This window comes from Sus scrofa, chromosome 1 (genome assembly GCF_054392235.1).
Source record: "Sus scrofa isolate SSC_HxYL_T2T_F1_AM1 chromosome 1, Sscrofa_HxYL_maternal_Yorkshire_Landrace_v2.0, whole genome shotgun sequence".
NCBI classification, from domain to species: Eukaryota; Metazoa; Chordata; class Mammalia; order Artiodactyla; family Suidae; genus Sus; species Sus scrofa.
The window spans coordinates 89,815,620-89,834,984 of record NC_139383.1 but is presented as its reverse complement, the minus strand read 5'-3'; the positions used below and the strand labels follow the sequence as shown (position 1 = coordinate 89,834,984).

Below are 19,365 nucleotides of genomic sequence, written 5' to 3'. Positions count from 1 at the left end.
AAAGGTGTTCACTGGGTTTATCATTGAGGGATTTGGCCCTGGAGAGTACTGGGAAGGGCAGAATTGGAGCAGCTTCCAGTGGTGGCCATGATGGGATGTGGCCGCGTTATGGGTGGCTGAGGCATGGGAATGAAGAAGAAGAAATGATGAAGCCGTTAGACTGCTGTCTGGGGTACTGTTATTAATCTGGGTTCTTCTGAGAAACACAATCGATGTAAGAGGAGATGTACTATGGGAATTGGTTCACATGATGATGGAGGCTGGGAGGTCTGGCAATGTCCTGCCTGCAAGCTGGAGAACCAGCAATGGTGGTGGCAAAGTTAATTCAGTCCAAAGGGCTGAGATGGGCCGGAGATGTAAGAGTGGGGCTGCTGGTGTGTGTCCTAGACTTGGAAGGCTTGAGAAGCAGGAGAACATGACAATCCAGCTCAGGGGTGTTGAGGGAGGAAAAAAGGGGGGTTCACCTTTCCTCTGCTGCCCTAAAAGCATTGGATGATGCCCACATGAGTGAGAATAGATCTCCTTTACTCAGTCTACTGAGCCAAATGCTAATCTCCTCTGAAAACACTCTCACAGACACACCTGGAAATAATGTTTTACCAGCTACCTGGGCATCCCTTAGGCCAGTCAAGCTGACATATAAAATTTACCATCACAATTTTTCAACATGGATATTGAGCTACCTAGGATGGTTGGCAGTATTTGGGGTAAGGTCAAGGTGACATGTCAAAGTCTCTGTGGATCAACAGGAGTGGGTCAGGATTTTAGAAGTCAGTGTTGGGGACAGGCAGTGACTTGTTCAAAATAGACAGGGTTTTTATGAATGCAGTGAGATGATATACCTCTGAGAAAGCACACAAAATAGTTTTAAATTAGTTTGATATGTGGTTGCTTAATATCTAAACACTAGAAAGAAATTAGGGTATGGGGATGTAATTGGGTTCTTAGGACCTGAGTTTCTTTGTGTACAGTTTTCAAAGGCTGTGTTCTGGGTTCTGTCTCTGCTTTCTCTGGTTTTCCTCACCTTACTATCCATCTGCGCATAATACACGGTCTCAACCCCATCATTGAGTCCAAGGATATCTAATCTCAAGTTCCCATGGCTAATGGTCCAGAGTCTCAGTGCATTCCAGTTCAAATGTATGTGAGCTCCAGGAGGCACTGAAACCTGCCTTGTATCAATTTCAAGGATGGTGTCTACTTGACTTTCTGGCTTTGAAGGGCCTGGGAGAATAATGACCTCCATTTCAGAGGTTTAGGGGAAGCCTGAAGGATATAAAGGACAGAATGTAAAGAGAGAGGCAGTTTGTTAACAATGGAAAAGATTCCAGAATTGATTTAAAGGGTGAGAAGCCAGGCAAGTTTGGGTTGGCAAGAAGATTTTTTGTTTCACTGTTTCTTTTTAATTATATGTTCCTTAAAATATATCACATCCTTAAGTAGACTGTGGTGTCTTAGCGTGCTTATATAATATCACTCTATCTTATGTTTCTTTTGCATCCCAGCACTCCTTCACCCAAGTACCCAGCAAGCAAAGCACCCACTGTCACTAATGGTTTTTTTTTTTTTTTTTTTTTTTTTTTTTTTTTTTTTTTTTTTTTTGGCCTGTGGCTTGTGGAAATTCCCAGGCCAGGGATTGAACTCAAGCCACAGCAGTGACCAGAACCACTTCAGTGACAATGAATATTCTTAACCTGCTGAGCCACCAAGGAACTCCTGTGTCCAGTGGATTTTGGGATTTATTTTCTTCTTTGAGTTATATCTATATAATAATGTACAGGGTCTATCAACTCCACAGTAAGCTTTATAGGTCTTTTTACCTTCCACATCTCACAACCCTCAGCCTTGTGACCGAATTGTCATGGTAATTGACTGAATCAATTTAAATAAAGGGTAACATGATGGAACAAAATTAGAGAAAACACTGCTTCTAGTGCTTAGGGTTTTAGCAACTTTTTCAACACTTCAAAAAGTGTCACACAGTTTCATGTGATATTTAGGACTCATTTTCATTAATGATGTATATCCATTCTCTTCTTTCCATATTCTCTGATTTATTTTTAACAGACTCCTGGGTTATAAGCCTGCCCAAACCGAAATCAGGGTGGGAAAGGTTAGTGAAAGTGCTAAAGTTACTTTATCAGGAAATGTGGAGACAGGAGGAAGGACATTATGACCAGAGGGAATTTTCCGAAATAAGAATGAAAGAGGGTATTTCCTAAATGCCACATTGAGTAAATATATGATTGAGCATGCAGATTAAAATTGCCACTATTTAAAGCTTCCTACTTTCTCACACCTTGTATGAATTGTAGTCCTTTGGATATATTTTAGGAGCTTTCTTTCATAATATTTAATTTGTGATGTCATTTTCTCCCTTATTTGCTATGTACCTTGTTCTTATAGTCAAATCCACAGGCTACATGATCATCATGTTTATATAATAGTGGTATTCCATAATGACATCAGATAATAAATAGATGGAAGCTTAGCCATGAGCTGTGCCTGGTCCCTTCTGGTGGTTACACTCTTTTCTTTCTTTCTTTCCATTCCTTCCTTCCTTCCATGCTTGGTAGGGCACCTGAGGCATATGGAAGTTCCCAGGCTAGGGGTTGAATTGGAGCTGTAACTGCTGGCCTACACTACAGCCCAGCAATGTGGGATTCAAGCCACATCTGCAACCTACACCACAGGTCACCTACACCAACAGAACCTGAGGTCATGGTGAAGTGGGACCATCAACATTTCCACAGCCTGCGTCCCTATATCCAGTTCTTTCTTGCATCTTTCTGACCACAAGTAGGACTCATGTTCATAATCTGCTTATGGTGATGTGTCCGGAACATAATCCTTGAGGATGAATTTTTTATTCTTTAAATATTGGCGTATTCACCGTTTCCATTTCTCCTCAGGATTTCTCACTTCTGCATTCATTTTTTAATCATTTGATCACTAATGGAGGACAGACATTATATTAAGTATAATGTAACTCTTTCCTTGAATGGATACAAAAGAAGGAAGGATTTTAAAAAATAAAAATTTATCAAAGATTAACTATGGTATTTTTTGAGCTATTTAAAAATTTTATTTCTAAATAGTTGATTTAATTCTTAAACCAGTGCATTTTAAAAAGTAAATTCTCAGGTAATTTATTTATGAGTCATTTCTAATAAAGGGTATTCTAGAATGTACTGTAAGATTTAGGACATAAAATCTATAGATTTACTTGCTGTGAAGGTATTTTGAGAGAGTTAATTAATATCATATAGCTCACTTATCAAAATTCAATGAAAAGAATAGACATTGAGAATTCCACCTTCAAAAACCTATTCTTAACCTCCGGGAGACTCTGATGTGCTTTTCTGTTTTTCAGACCTTTTGCTTTTCCATCCCTGTAGAACTCACCTCTGTGCTGACTTTAGTTCTCTCCTGGGGGTGCACTGGAGGCAGCTCATCTAGATAGGTGTGTGTGTATGTGTGTGTGTTGGGGTGTGTATGGCACAAACAATGATTAGAGCTAACCTTTTCAAACAGCAGTCCCTAAATCTTGCTGCCATATAGGAAACCCTTTACCTCCTGTCCAGAGAGAGCCACCATCCATTCTCTCCTGATCTCCTTACCAGTCTTTGTTTGTTTGTTTTGTTGTGTTTCCTTGAGTATAGTTGATTTACAATGTTGTGTTAATTTCTGCGGTGCAGCAAGTAACTCAGTTTGCTACATATATGTATCTATAAATACACACAAATACATATACATATATATTCTTTTTGATATTCTTTGCCATTATGGTTTATCACAGGATATTGAATATAGTTCTCTGTGCTATACAGTAGGACCTTGTTGTTTATCCATCTTATATGTAATAGTTTGCCTCTGTTAATCCCAAACTCCCAATCCATCCCTCATCCACCCTGCTCCCTCTTGGCAACCATAAATCTGTTCTCTATGTCTGTGAGTCTGCTTTTGTTTTGTACATTTGCTGATTTGTGTCATAGTTTAGATTCCACAAATAAGCGATGTTATATGGTATTTGTCTTTGTCTGACTTACTTTGCTTAGCATGATCATCTCTAGGTCCATCCATGTTGCTGCTAATGACATTATTTCATATTTTTAATGGCAGAGTGGTATTCCATTGTATACATGTATCACATTTTTACCCATTCCTCTGTTGATTGGCATTTAGTTTTCCATGTCTTGGCTATTGTGAATAGTGCAGCCATGAACATCATGGTGCATGCATCTTTCTGAATTATGATTTTGTCTGGGTATATGTCCAGGAGTCCTCAATCTTTTGTCTGTGATCCATCACCATCACCATTTTAAAGACTCCCCAAGGGCCCTCAGTTGCTGCTTTCTGCTCTCAATGTACCACAATGTCCACTCTGCTAGAATGAGAGGCAAGCAAATTACTAGCTCTCAAGTCATTTTATTCATTGTTATTTTTATATGGCTTTCCAAGATGTCTCTATCTTGTTCCTTATCCTCAGAGAGTCATCCTGTCTCCTTAAATCTTTCTCTTCTCCATTGCCTTCCAAGTTTTTAAAAAATCTCATATACTACATTCTAATAGATAATATTAAGTTCAGAAAGATTACAGCTAACATTGCGAGCTATGACCTCTTAAAAATACCTCTATCATTTTCTTCTGACCATTTTAGGGAATACCTTATATATGCACATAACAGAGTGACAGACCTATTATTTAGGAGAGGTGGGACTTATGTATAACATACAAAAGCAGATAATAATTTACTAAAGCCCTTAGATTTGCTACCCAAGCATACATCTCTTGTCACTAAGTAGAATAGTAAATTCCCCTGTATCTAGCATTGGCAGACCCCAGGACATAGATGAGTAAATGAGCCAATTTTAAATTAACAAAAACAAAATAGTATTTTTTTTAATATTGTCTACTCCCTGTTTTATGTGCGTGATTATAGTCAGTCCTAACAATGAACCTCCAAATTTTTCTTTTGGGAATCTAAAGTTCAGAAAGGTTAATCAACTTGTTCTAAGTCAAAAACTTGTTATGGTGAATGCTTCAATTCAAAACCAGGTCTGTTATACCCTGAAGTTCACATTTATCATTAATCGGCTTTTCCCAATGACTGTTTATGCAACATTGTGCCCATGAGAGATTCACCAACAATAGGTATTCTTTGCTTAACTGAGATTGAGAACTGCTGTAGAGGAAATGGTTTAATTTTGTTTAACTGGACTGGCTCAAACATTTTACTATGGTGACTTTTTCTTACAATTACTATTAGGTAAATTTTTTTCTGTTGCAGTTTTTATCATGAATCGTCTTGGTTCATCAGAGCCTGGTTGTATAACATTTCTTCAGTGTTAATCTGGGCATTGTTTTGCATGATTACTGCAGTCAATAAATCTAAAGCATTTAGGAATCACGTTGTATATTAAAAATACGGTCATGAATTCTTTGCAGCTCGTTTATCTTAAGGACAAAACTATTTTCTCGCCCCTTGAATCTGGGCTGACTTTGTGACTTGCTCTGACTAGCAGAGTGTGACTAAAATGTCATTGTGAGGACTTGCTCCCTCATGGAAAGGTGCCCACAGGCCTTTATAGAAGGAAGCTTACCAAGCTTATTAGAGTATAAGCAGCTACGTGAAGGAAAATTGAGATGTCCTGCCTAACAGCCAGCAGATACCTACCTAACTGCAAGATATGAATGAGGGCATCTTGGATCTTCTAGCAGAATTAGACCTCCAGCCAAATGCAGGCCTGTTAGTGAACCAGGTGAAACCTACTGAAGAATCATCCAGGCAACCTCAGGACCTATGAGAAATAATGAACCATTGTGTTTAGCCACAGAGTTTGGGGCTAAATTTTTACTCTGAATGAGTTAACTCATACTGTACCATATACAGTAAACTGTACCATTATGAATGTTGACACTCTAGCCGTAGAGTATTGCCAGGGTATAAGAATTATATGAATTTCGGAGTTCCTGTCATGGCTCAGTGGAAAAGTATCTGACTAGCATCCATGAGGATGCATGTTCAATCCCTGGCCTCGCTTAGTGGATTAAGGATCCGGCGTTGCTGTGAGCTGTGGTGTAGATTGACGACATGGCTTGAATCTGGCATTCCTGTGGCTGTGGCATAGGCCAGTCGTTACAGCTCTGATGTGATCCCTAGCCAGGGAACTTCCATAGGCCGAGGGTGAGGCCCTAAAAAAGACAAGACAAAACAAAACAAAAAGAATTATGTATTTCTAAGTTTGTACTTGATCTTGTTGTTTGTTTTGGGGGGCATGTGGAAATTCCTGGGCTAAGGATTGAACTTGTGCCACAGTTGCAGTCTGCACCACAGCTGCAACCTGCACCACAGCTGCAGCAACTCCGGATCCTTAACACACTGTGCTACACAGGACCTTCCCATACTTGAGCTTGTTGAAATTAACATTTTATGTAGTGCATGTGCTACCTTTTGGAGTGTAATTTGCTATGGGTCCCTCACATTTGTACATGTCTTAGGAGGGGAAGCCTTGACATATTTTGTTCTGGGCTAACTCTTCAAGGCTGTTTGCATGGAGAATAGCCTTGGAGGATAGAGATAGTATTTTCCGCTAGGCCAGAGGGCAAATTTTCTTTCCATCCAGGACAAGAAGGATAAAGTCCTCCTCTGAGACAAGGGTTAGGTAGGATTTTCTAAGCTCAGAGTTTCTCAGTCTTGACTCAGCCCGTCCTCCCTCCTCCCCCTGCGTGAGTGGCATCACTTTGCTGCTTTGAGCATTGGAGGCTGGGGAGAACCAGTGCAAACACGGAGCTTCTGATGCCTGATGTGTCCTGAGGAATAGAGTTCTCTGTCTCTGACCTGGGAATCGCAAGTCTTCTGCTACCATCAGGGGAACTGCAGCAGACTAATTGTTAGTTTACAAGCTGGGAAAAACTGACACTTCATGGTTCTTTACATTATCTAATTTGAACTTAAGGCAGAACATAAGATACTTGATGAAAATTGTATGAGTGTCTGACTTTTTCTCAGGGTTATATTTGTGAGAAAATCTACTTATTCCTTATGAAATGCTTATTATTCATGAGTACTTATATGTTGGTCTCTCAGGAGTTCAATTATTAGATTCATTAGGAATTGTATTTAAGAAAAAGAATTTTAAGTTGCAGTGATAATTATGCATTTCAATGGATGGAACATATTAATATTTCATTGATGATGATTAAGTTCTGCTAGAACAGTGTATGTTATGCTAGATGTAATTTGTTTTATAATAATTATTTGATTGCTTTTCATACTTTTTCCTCATTATATTTTTCATTTTTACATGTTTGTGATTTCTCTGTCCCTGTTTGGTTTTTTTTTTTCCAATTAATTATGCTTGTGGTATTTATTTATTTATTTATTTCCTTATTTTATGGCTGCACCCGAGGCATATGGAAGTTCCTGGGTCAGGGACTGAATCTGAGCCACAGTTGTGACCTACCCCGAAGCTGCAGCAATGTTGGATCATTTAACTCCTTGTGTTGGGCTGGGAATCAAACCTGAACCTCCCCAGCAACCTGAGTTGCTGCAGTTGGATCCTTAACCCACTGTGCCACAGCAGGAACTCCTGGCTAGGGGGTTATTTATTTTAGTTTATCATTTTATTTTCAAGAATGAACTGTTGAATTTATTAGTTCTACTTGTTTTATTGTTTATAACTCATAAATTTCTGACTTTCTTTTCAGTTTCATCTTTCTGCTTTCCTTAAGGTATTTTTTAATTCTTTTTCCTGGCTTATTGCGATCAAATGGCTAATTCACTTATTTTCATTCTTATTTGATATGTAGCATTGCCAATCTTGCTGTGTTCTATAGTCTCAAATATGTGATATCATTGTTATTTTTAATTTCTTGTGATTTTTTTTTTTTTTTGTCTTTTTGTCTTTTGTTGTTGTTGTTGTTGTTGTTGCCATTTCTTGGGCCGCTCCCGTGGCATATGGAGGTTCCCAGGCTAGGGGTCGAATCGGAGCTGTGGCCGCCAGCCTACGCCAGAGCCACAGCAACGCAGGATCCGAGCTACGTCTGCAACCTACACCACAGCTCACGGCAACGCCAGATCGTTAACCCACTGAGCAAGGGCAGGGACCGAACCCGCAACCTCATGGTTCCTAGTCGGATTCGTTAACCACTGCGCCACTACAGGAACTCCCTCTTGTGATTTTTTTTAAACTAAAAAGTTAAACAGTACAGCTTTCACTTATCCTGATAATTTTTTTTAACTTTTTTTCCCTTTTATTTCTGGATTTAGTGCATTGTGGTCAGAGAATAGAGTTTGTATTGGTTATAATTTTTGGAATTTTTTGTGTGTTTCTTTGTGAATAATATATGATCAGTTTTTGGAAGGTCGTTTTAATTGGTATTTCTGTTTTCAATGAGAAGTTTATAAATGTTGGGTTTTGTGTGGGCAAGGACTTGTATAAGGAAAAAGGGTGAGGAATCCAGTATGTTTGTGACTTGTGCAAAATGGTGAGATGTACAAAATGGTTAATGACCTTTGAGGTTTTTACTAACAACTGGGGAGCTGAACAACTTTTATATCACTTACTAAAAAATCTTAATCCTAAATGTCTCAATCTTAGGCTGGTGTTTGGAATGCAAAGTTAGATAAGAGAATTGTTTAAAATGTGCACTTTCTTCTAGGGACACAAAAGGAGTTTGTCATTTTTTATTTCACTTTTAGTTGCCATCTTCTAATTGCTTTTTGTGGTCATAACTAAATATCAGATTACAAGTTCTGTGATCATCAGAATTTGTAATTTGAGTTCCTATCATGGCTTAGTGCATTAAGGACCCAATATTGTCTCTGTGAGGTTGGGGGTTTGGTCCCTAGCCTCCTCAGTGGATTAAGGATCTGGTGTTGCCATGAGCTGTGGTGTAGGCCACAGCTGCAGCTCTGATTCCACCCCTGGACTGGAAACTTCCATATACTGCAGGAATAAGAAAAAAATTTAAAAAAAGAGGAACTTGTAATTCACCAGTCTCTGCTATTTGGGCTATTATAGTACTGGGAGCTGGGAGAGAACCCTATAACAAGAATCAGTCTGATTATCATGATTCTGCTGCTTCTAGTTGGCCCAAGACCAGTGTGGGTTCTATAATAGAATGATCTTTGGAGCAACAGAGATCTGGGTATGAATTTCAGCTTTATTCTCTATTATCTGTATTCTGAGGGGTAAGCTGCATAACTTACCTGAGCCTCTCTCTCTCTTTTTTTCTTTTATAAAAATGTAGATAATTAAGTCTACCTGAAATGTTATTTTGAAGATTGATATGTATGAAAGCTGGGCCACTGGCTGGCCCAGTTTCATCTCTTCTTTGAATTTAGGTCTTTGGACTACATGCTCTGGGGAATAGAACTATCCTGACAGTGTAACTTAGAGAATTAATTTCCCTTCTTTAGTTAGCAGTTCTGGGCTTCTGAGTCCAGGATCAGGGTTGACTGGGAGTCCCTGTGCAGTGGTGGCAAATTGTGTGGTGATGGATTTGTAGACTCCGCAGCCCCTCTAGCTGGGGCCAAATCCTTCTTTCGTTTTTTTAGCTGTGCGACATTGGCCAGAGTAATGAATAGCTCCAAGCCTCAGTTCCCTCCTGCTTTAAAATTGGAATATTAATAGCACCTGCCTCAAGGTTGCTGCAAAGGACGAGTGCAGTAAAGCATGGGAAGCAGTTAGCTTAGTTCCCAGAGCATATGCATTGTCATCACCTCGTAAATGTGTTCCTTATCATTTTCTCCGGGAACACTCATTTTTTGAAAGTTAAAAATAGCCTACGTTAGACCTAAGTCAGAATACAGGATGATCTGGAGAGGGTTTTTTTTTCTTCTGTTTTCAAAGTTTGATGATTAGTGTTTAAGGTAAAGAATATTGAAACGCAGACATAAAATGCTTCATTAAACCATCACGCCCGTCTTAACAAGGAATGTGACAGTGAGGCTTGAAAGTAGCAATTATGGTTGCCCCAGAATTAAAAAAAATACAGGTTTGCTCAACAAGGTCTACCTGTTTATAGGAAAGGCTAAAAAGAGGGTATAAAAATATTAGAAGAATACAGAAAAACTTGGCAACTCGGCCGTGACTGGTTCCTGACAATACCTGATGCTTGAGCCTTGAGGGTGTTGTGTCTAAGTGTTGTTGGGTGGTACTAGGTTACTTCTTAGCAAACCACGGGAACTTCTAGTTTGATTTAGGATGTGTAAGTGGCAGCATGGGCGGGGGGTGGGGAGGGTGCTTTGCTTTAGAGTGATCTTTGGGTTCCAGCCATTAGAAATTCTAGGTGCCTCTGGCTATTTGAACGACACATCACAAGAAACAGTTCCTCTTTCTGAAGATTTTTTTTTTTTAAATGCACTTATTTCTTTAGTAGAACTAGCAGATTTATGTGAAACCATTTATCAAAGCCCTCTGGACCCATGAACACCAGGGCTACCCTGTGTCAACACCATAAAACAACTCCGTGGATGCTAGAGGATCAAAGCCCTCCTTTGCAGTGGGACTTCTCAGCACGACCCCAAATCCCGGAGTCCCAGTCTGTCTTCTGTATTAGCTGATAAAAACAAAAATAAAGGGATGGGTGACGGAAGACATCACACTAGCATACAAAACACTACACGGATCATCACTCCAAGGAAGAGAGCTGTTCTTTAAAATGGAATTCCTAAGCTCTATGGGGCAGTGGGGAATACAGCATCATATTTTGGGAGGGACTCTTATGATTGGATTCCTTCTTTTACAATTAAGTGTTGACAGAAAAAAGCCGAAGTTAGCCTATGCACAGTCTGTTCTCTAGGTACGTGAGTTTGTTTCTGTTCTGTAGATAGATTCCTTTGTGCCATATTTTATTTATTTATTTTTAAACTGAATGAATTTTATTACATTTTTAGTTGAACAATGATTGTCGTAACCCAGTGCGCCATATTTTGGATGCTAGGTATAAGTGATATCATATGGTATTTGTCTTTCTCTTTCTGACTTACTTTACTTAGTATGAAAATCTCTAGTTCTATCCTTCCATCCATGTTGCTACAAATGGCATTATTTTGTTTTTTTTATGGCTGAGTAGTATTCCATTGTGTATATACACCACTTCTTCTTAATCCATTCATCTGTTGATGGACATTTAGGTTGTTTCCATGTCTTGGCTATTGCGAATAGTGCTGCAATGAACATATGGGTGCGTGTATCTTTTTCAATGAAAGTTTTGTCCAGATATATCCCTCCAGGAGTGGGATTGCTGGATCATATAGGAGTTCTATATTTAGTTTTCTGAGGTACCTCCATAATGTTTTTCATGGTGGTTGTACAAATTTACATTTCCACCATTGATGTAGGTGGGTTCCCTTTTCTTCACACCCTCTCCAGCATTTGTTATTTGTTGACTTGTTAATGATGGCTATTCTAACAGGTGTGAGGTGATGCATCATTGTAGTTTTCATTTGCATTTCTCTAATAATTAGTGATGTTGAGCATTTTTTCATGTGTCTATTGGCCATCTGTAGGTCTTCTTTGGAGAGATGTCTATATAGGTCTCTTAGGTGGAAAATGAACCAAGGCCTAAAAGGACAAAAAAAATCAGCATAACCCAGCCAAATCCAGACTTACAGTCTCCATCTTATTTAACAGGCCCATGTAAGGGATTGAGTTCCCTAGAACAAAAATAGCCCCAAGGCTGCAGACTACATGATTCAACAAAACAGACCCCTATCTATAAAAAGCCAAGCACTCCCCTGTGGGGGAGGGGGAGCCTGAGTCTTGCTTGCTCACAGCTCCCAACCACTCTGTTTGTCAATAAATTCTGCTGCGGTTTCATTGCTCCAGCCTCTGCCTCCTTCTTCCTCACCATTCTAACAAGGTTTTCTGCCCATTTTTCAATTGGGTTGTTTGTTTTTTGCCATTGAGTTGTTTGAGTTGTTTGTATAATTTGGAGATTAAGCCTTTGTCGGTTGCATCATTTGCAACTATTTTCTCCCACTGGTAGGTTGTCTTTTTTTTTTTAAATGATTTTCTTTGCTGTGCAAAAGCTTGTAAATTTGATTAGGTCTCATTGGTTTATTTTTGTATTTATTTTTGTTGCCTTGGGAGACTGACCTAAGAAAATATTTGCATGGTTGATATCAGAGAATGTTTTGCCTGTGTTCTCTTCCAGGTGTTTTATGGTGTCTTATGTTTAGGTCTTTAAGCCATTTTGAGTTTATTTTTGTGCATGGTATGAGGGTGTGTTCTAGTTTCATTGATTTACATACCGCTGTCCAGTTTTCTCAGCACCAGTTGCTGAAGAGACTGTTTTTTTCCCATTTTCTATTCTTGCTTCCTTTGTTGAAGATTAATTGACCATAGGTGTCTGGGTTTCTTTCTAGGTTCTCTATTCTGTTACATTGGTCTGTATGTCTGTTTTTGTACCATACCACACTGTATTGATTTACTGTAGTTTTGTATATTGCCTGAAGCCTGGGAGAGTTATGCCTCCTCTTTGAATTTTTTTTTCTCAGGATTGCTTTGGCAATTCTGGTTCTTTTATGGTTCCATATAAATTTTTGGATTGTCTGTTCAGTGAAAAATATAATGGGTAACTTGATAGAGATCTGTAAATTCTCTGTAGATTCTGTAGATTATTTTGGGTATTGTGGCCATTTTATATAATATTAATTCTTCTAATCCAGGAGCATGGAATATCTTTCCATTTTCTATTTTTTTAAATTTTTTATTACTCAAATGAATTTATCACATCTGTAGTTGTATAATGATCATAAAAATCTGATTTCACAGGATTTCCATCCCACAGCCCAGGCACATCCCCCCACCCCCCACACTGTCTCCTCTGGGGACCATAAGTTTTTCAATGTCTGTGAGTCAGCATCTGTTCTGCAAAGAAGTTCAGTCTGTCCTTTTTTCAAATTCCACATGTCAGTGAAAGCATTGGATGTTGGTGTCTCGTTGTATGGCTGACTTCACTTAGCATGATAGGTTCTAGGTCCATCCATGTTGCAAAAAAATGCTGGTATTTCGTTCTTTTTAATGGCTGAGTAATATTCCATTGTGTATATGTACCACCTCTTCTTGACCCACTCCTCTGTCGATGGACATTTAGGTTGTTTCTATGTCTTGGCTATTGTAAATAGTGCTGCAATGAACATTGGAGTACATGTGTCTTTGCGAGTCATGGTTTTCTCTGGATAGATGCCCAGGAGTGGGACTGCTGGATCAAATGGTAGTTCTATGTTTAGTTTTCTGAGGAATCTGCATACTGCTTTCCATAGTGGTTGTACCAATTTACAATCCCACCAACACTGTGCTATTGTTCCTTTTTCTCAACACCCTCTCCAGCACTTATTGTTTGCAGACTTTTGGATGATGGCCATTCTGGCTGGTGTAAGGTGGTACCTCATAGTGGTTTTGATTTGCATCTCTTTAATAATGAGTGATGTTGAACATCTTTTCATGTGTTACTTGGCCTTCTGTATGTCTTCTTTGGAGAACTGTCTGTTTAGATCTTCTGCCCATTTTTGGATGGGGTTGTTTGCTTTTTTGGTATGGAGCTGCAGAAGTTGTTTATAAATTTTGGAGATGAATCCCTTGTCAGTTGATTCATTTGCAAAGATTTTCTCCCATTCTGTGTGTTGTCTTTTTGTTTTGTTTAGGGTTTCCTTTGCTGTGCAGAAACTTTTAAGTTTCATTATGTCCCGTTTGTTTATTTTTGTTTTTGTTGTCAATACTCTGATAGGTGGATCTGAGAAGATGTTGCTGTTGTTTCTGTCAGAGAGTGTTTGGCCTATGTTTCCCTCTAAAGAGTTTTATAGTGTCTGGTCTTATATCTAGGTCTTTAACCCATTTGGAGTTTATTTTTGTGTATGGTGTTGGGGAGTGTTCTAATTTCATTCTTTTCCATGTGGCTGTCCAGTTTTCCCAGCACCACGTATTGAAGAGGCTGCCTTTTCTCTATTGTATATTCTTGCGTCCTTCATTATAGCTTAGTTGACGGTAGGTGCCAGGGTTTAATTATGGGCTTTCTATCCTGTTCCACTGATCTATATTTTTATCTTTGTGCCAGTACCATAAGGTTTTAATGATTGCTACTTTGTAGTATAGTCTGAAGTCTGGGAGCCTGATTCCTCCAGCTCCATTTCTCTTTTTCAGGATGTCTTTGGCTATTCTGGGTCTTTTGTGCTTCCAAAGAAACTTTAAAATATTTTGTTCAAGTTCTTTGAAAAATGTCCTTGGTAATTTGATAGGGATTGCATTGAATCTGTGTATTGCCTTAGGTAGTATAGTCATTTTGATAATATTAACTCTTCCAATCCACAAGCATGGTATATCTTTCCATCTATTTGTGTCATCTTTGATTTCTTTCATCAGTGGCTTATAGTTTTCAGAGTACAGGTCTTTTGTTTCCTTAGGTAGGTTTACTCCTAGGTATTTTATTCTTTTGGATGTGATGGTAAACGGGATTGCTTCCCTAATTTCCTTTTCTGCTCTTTCATTGTTAGTGTATAGAAATGCCATCAATTTCTGTGTATTGATTTTGTATCCTGCGACATTGCCAAATTCGTGGATAAGCTCTAACTGTTTTCCGATAGAGTCTTTAGGATTCTCTATGTATAGTATAATGCCATCTGCAAATAGTGATAGTTTTACTTCTTCCTTTCCAATTTGGATTCCTTTTATTTCTTTTACTTCTCTGACTGCTGTGGCTAGGACTTCCAGAACGATGTTGAAGAATAGTGGCGAGAGCAGACATCCTTGTCTTGTTCCTGATCTCACTGGGAATTCTTTCAGTTTTTCCCCATAGAGAATGATGTTAGCTGTGGGTTTGTCATATAAGGCCTTTATTATGTTGAGGTAGGTTCCCTTTATGCCCACTTTCTGAAGGGTTTTTATCAGAAATGGGTGTTGGATTTTGTCAAAGGCTTTTTCTGGATCTATTGAGAGGATCATATGGTTTTTATTCTTCAGTTTGTTAATGTGGTGTATCACACCGATGGATTTGCGGATATTGAAGAACCCTTGCATCCCTGGGATAAATCCCACTTGATTATGATGTACAATTCTTCTAATGTATTGTTGGATGCGGTTGGCTAGTATTTTGTTGAGGATTTTTGCATCGATGTTCATCAGTGAAACTGGCCTGTAGTTTTTTTTTTTTTTTTTTTTTTTGTGGTATCTTTGTCTGGTTTTGGTACCAGGGTGATGGTGGCCTCATAGAATGAGTTTGGGAGTATCCCTTCCTCTGCAATTTTTTGAAATAGTTTCAGGAGGATAGGTGTGAGCTCTTCTCTAAATGTTTGATAGAATTCACCTGTGAAGCCATCTGGTCCTGGACTTTTGTTTGTTGAAAGTTATTTAATCGCAGTTTCAATTTCAGTTTTTGTAATTGCTCCATTCATCTTTTCTATTTCATCTTGGTTTAGCCTAGGAAGATTGCACTTTTCTAAGAATGTGTCCATTTTGTCTAGGTTTTCCGTTTTATTGGCATATAGTTGCATATAGTAGTCTCTTATGATCCTTTGTATTTCTGTGATGTCCGTTGTTACTTCTCCTTTTTCATTTATAATTTTATTGATTGGAGTCCTCTCTCTTTTTTGCTTGATAAGTCTGGCTAGGGGTTTATCAATTTTGTTGATCTGTTCAAAGAACCAGCTTTTCATTTCATTGATCTTTTCTGTGATTTTCTTTGTTTCTATTTCATTGATTTCTGCTCTGATCTTTATGATTTCTTTCCTTCTACTAACATTAGGTCTTATATATTCTTCCCTCTCGAGCTGCTTTAGATGTAAAGTTAGCTTGTTTATTTGGGCTTTTTCTTGTTTCCTGAGGTGGGCTTGTATTCCTATAAACTTTCCTCTTAGAACAGCTTTTGTTGCATCCCATAGGTTTTAGTGTGTTGTATTTTCATTGTCATTTGCTGCTAGGTATTTTTAATTTCCTCTTTGATTTCTTCAGTGATCCATTGGTTGTTTAGTAGCATGTTGTTGAGTCTCCACATGTTTGTGTTTTTTGCAGTTTTTTCCTTGTTGTTGATTTCCAGTTGTATAGTGTTGTGGTCGGAAAAGATGCTTGATATGATTTCAATTTTCTTAAAGTTACTGAGGTTCGATTTGTAGCTGAGGATATGATCAATCTTAGAGAATGTTTCATGTGCACTTGAGAAGAATGTGTATTCTGTTGCTTTTGGATGAAATGTCCTATAAATATCTGTTAAGTCCATCTGGTCTAATCCTTCATTCAGGGCTTGTGTTTCCTTATTGATTCTCTTTCTGGTTGATCTGTCCATTGCTGTGAGTGGGGTGTTAAATTCCCCCACTATGATTGTGTTATTGTCAATTTCTCCTTTTAAGGTTGTTACCAGTTGCCTTATATATTGTGGTGAACCTGTGTTGGGTGCGTAGATATTTAAAATTGTTATAACATCTTCTTGGATTGATCTTTTGATCATTATGTGATGTCCTTCTTTGTCCCTGAAAGTATTCTTCATTTTAAAGTCTATTTTGTCTGATATGAGTATTGCTACTCCAGCTTTCTTTTGATCCCCGTTTGCATGAAATATTTTCTTCCATCCGCTTACTTTCAATTTGTATGCGTCCCTAGAAGTGAAGTAGGTCTCTTGAAGCCAGCATATGTATGGGTCTTGTTTTTGTATCCATTCATCCAGTGTATGTCTTTTGGTTGGTGCGTTTAGTCCATTCACATTTAAGCTAATTATTGCTTTGTATGTTCTTATTGCTATTTTATTAATTACTTTGGATTTGTTTTTGTTGCTCTTTTTTCTTTCATTCTTCTCTTGTTCTTTTCTGCCTTGAGAAGTTCATTTAGTATTTGTTGTAAGGCTGGTTTAGTGTTGCTGAATTCTCTCAGCTTTTGCTTACCTATGAAGGTTTTGATTTCTCCTTCAAATCTGAATAAGAGCCTTGCTGGGTAGAGTAATCCTGGTTGGAGGTTTTTTCCTTTCATCACATTGAGTATATCTTGCCACTCCCTTTTGGCCTACAGAGTTTCTGTTGAAAAATCTGCCAATAACCTATTGGGGTTCCCTTGTATGTTATTTGTTTCTTTTCCCTAGCTGATTTCAATATTTTCTCTTTGTCTTTAATTTTGGTCAGTTTGATTAGTATGTGTCTCGGGGTGTTCCTCCTTGGGTTTATTTTTTATGGTACTCGTTGCACTTCCTGGATTTGAGTGAGTGATTCCTTCCCCATGTTAGGGAAGTTTTCGGCTATTATCTCTTGGAATATTTTTTCTGTCTCCTTTTCTCTCTCTTCACCTTCTGGCACCCCTATAATATGGATGTTGGTGCGTTTCACGTTGTCCCAGAGTTCTCTGAGACTCTCTTCATTTGTTTTCAATCTTTTTTCTCTTTTCTGTTCTGCATCCGTAATTTCCACTAATCTGTCCTCCACCTCACTTATTTGTTCTTCTGCCTCCTGTATTCTGCTGTTAGCTGCTTCTAGTGAATTTTTTATTTCAGTGATTGTATTTTGCATCTCTTCTTGTTTAAGTTTTATATCTTGTATCTCTTTGGTCAGTGTTTCTTGTAGTTATCCATCTTTGCCTCCAGTTTATTTCCAATGTCTTGCATCTTCTTCAGCATCAACAGTCTAAAGTCTTTTTCCTGGAGGCTGAGAATCTCCTCATGGCTTAGCTGTTTTCCTGGGGTTTTTTCTTTTTTCTTTTTTTTTTTTTTTTTTTTTTTTGTCTTTTGTCTTGTTGTTGTTGTTGTTGTTGTTGTTATTGTTGCTATTTCTTGGGCCGCTCCCGCGGCATATGGAGGTTCCCAGGCTAGGGGTCCAATCGGAGCTGTAGCCACCGGCCTACACCAGAGCCACAGCAACACGGGATCCGAGCCGCGTCTGCAACCTACACCACAGCTCACGGCAACGCCGGATCGTTAACCCACTGAGCAAGGGCAGGGACCGAACCCGCAACCTTATGGTTCCTAGTCGGATTCGTTAACCACTGCGCCACGACGGGAACTCCCTCCTGGGGTTTTTTCTTTCTCCCTCATCTGAGTTATAGTTCTCTGTCTCTTCATTTTTATAGGTTTTTGGTGTGGTGACCTTTTTACAGATAATAGGGTTGTAGCCTCTCTTACTTCTGATATCTGCTCCTCTGTGGCTGAAGTCAGTATGGGGGCTTGCTGTAGGCTTCCTGATGGGAGGGGCTGATGCCTGCCTCCTGGTAGGAGGAGCCAAGTCTAATCCCTCTGGTGGGTGGGTCTTAGTCTCTGGATGGGGTTAGAGGCAGCTGTGTGCCTGAGGGGTCTTTAGGTAGTCTGTTTACTGAGGGGTGGGGCTGTGATCCCACCTGGGTTGTTGTTTGCTCTGGGGCTTCTCAGCAGCTGACTGATGGATGAGGCCAGATTTTCCCAAAATGGCCCCCTCCAGAGAAAGGCACTGCTGCTGAATATTCCCGAGAGCTTTGCTTTCAATGTCCTTCCCTCACAACAAGCCACATTCACCCCTGTTTTCCCAGGATGTCCTCCAAGAACTGCAGTCAGGTTTCACCCAGATTCCCTTGGAGACTTTGCTTTGCCCTGGGACTCAGTGCACGTGAAAGTCTGTGTGCACCTTTTAAGAATGGGGTCTCCATTTCCCCCATTCTTGTGGAGTTCCTGTGCACAAGCCCCACTGGCCTTCAATGCCAGATGCTCCGGGGCTCTTTCTCCCCATGCCAGATCCTCAAACATGAGAGTTTGATGTGTGGCTCAGAACTCTCACTCCTGTAGGTGAGTCTCTGTGAGCCAGTTAGTTTTCAGTCTGTGGAGCTTCCCACCCAGGAGGTATGGGGTTGTTTATATCGTGAAATCGCCCCTCCTACCTCTTGATGTGGCCTCCTCTTTTTCTTCTGGAGTAGGGTATTTTTTTTAAGGTTTCCAATCCATTTGGGTGAAGAGTACTTAGTTTTTAGTTGTGAATTTTGTTGTTTTTAGGAGAGAAGTTGAGCTCCAGTCCTCCTATTCTGCCATCTTAATCCTGTCTCCTCTTTCCATTTTCTTGAATCCTCTTTAATTTCCTTGATTAATGTTTTATAGTTCTCAGCATATAAGTCTTTCACTTCCTTGGTCAGGTTTATTCCTAGGTATCTAATTTTGGGGGGGAGGCTGCACCTGTGCCTTATGGAAGTTTCCAGGCTAGGGGTCTAATCAGAGCTACAGCTGCTAGCATATACCGCAGCCACAGCAACTCTGGAAATGAGCCATGTCTGCAACCTACACCACAGCTCATGGCAATGTTGGATCCTAAACCAATGAAAGAGGTCAGCAATCAAACCCACATCCTCATGTATTCTGGTCAGATTCATTACCACTGAGCCAAGAAGGGAACTACTAAAAATGTATTTTTATATTCCTTTTCTA

General features: G+C 39.3%; 1 long non-coding RNA gene across 1 annotated transcript in view; it reads left to right on the top strand.

The window, feature by feature from the left end:
* Positions 1 to 11,799: 11,799 nt before the first annotated feature.
* Positions 11,800 to 19,365, top strand: part of LOC146406183 (uncharacterized) — a 53,610-nt gene continuing 46,044 nt past the window's right edge. The window contains exon 1 of the long non-coding RNA XR_014808024.1: positions 11,800 to 11,871. This is a non-coding gene — a long non-coding RNA (uncharacterized LOC146406183). The remainder of the gene's footprint in view (positions 11,872 to 19,365) is intronic.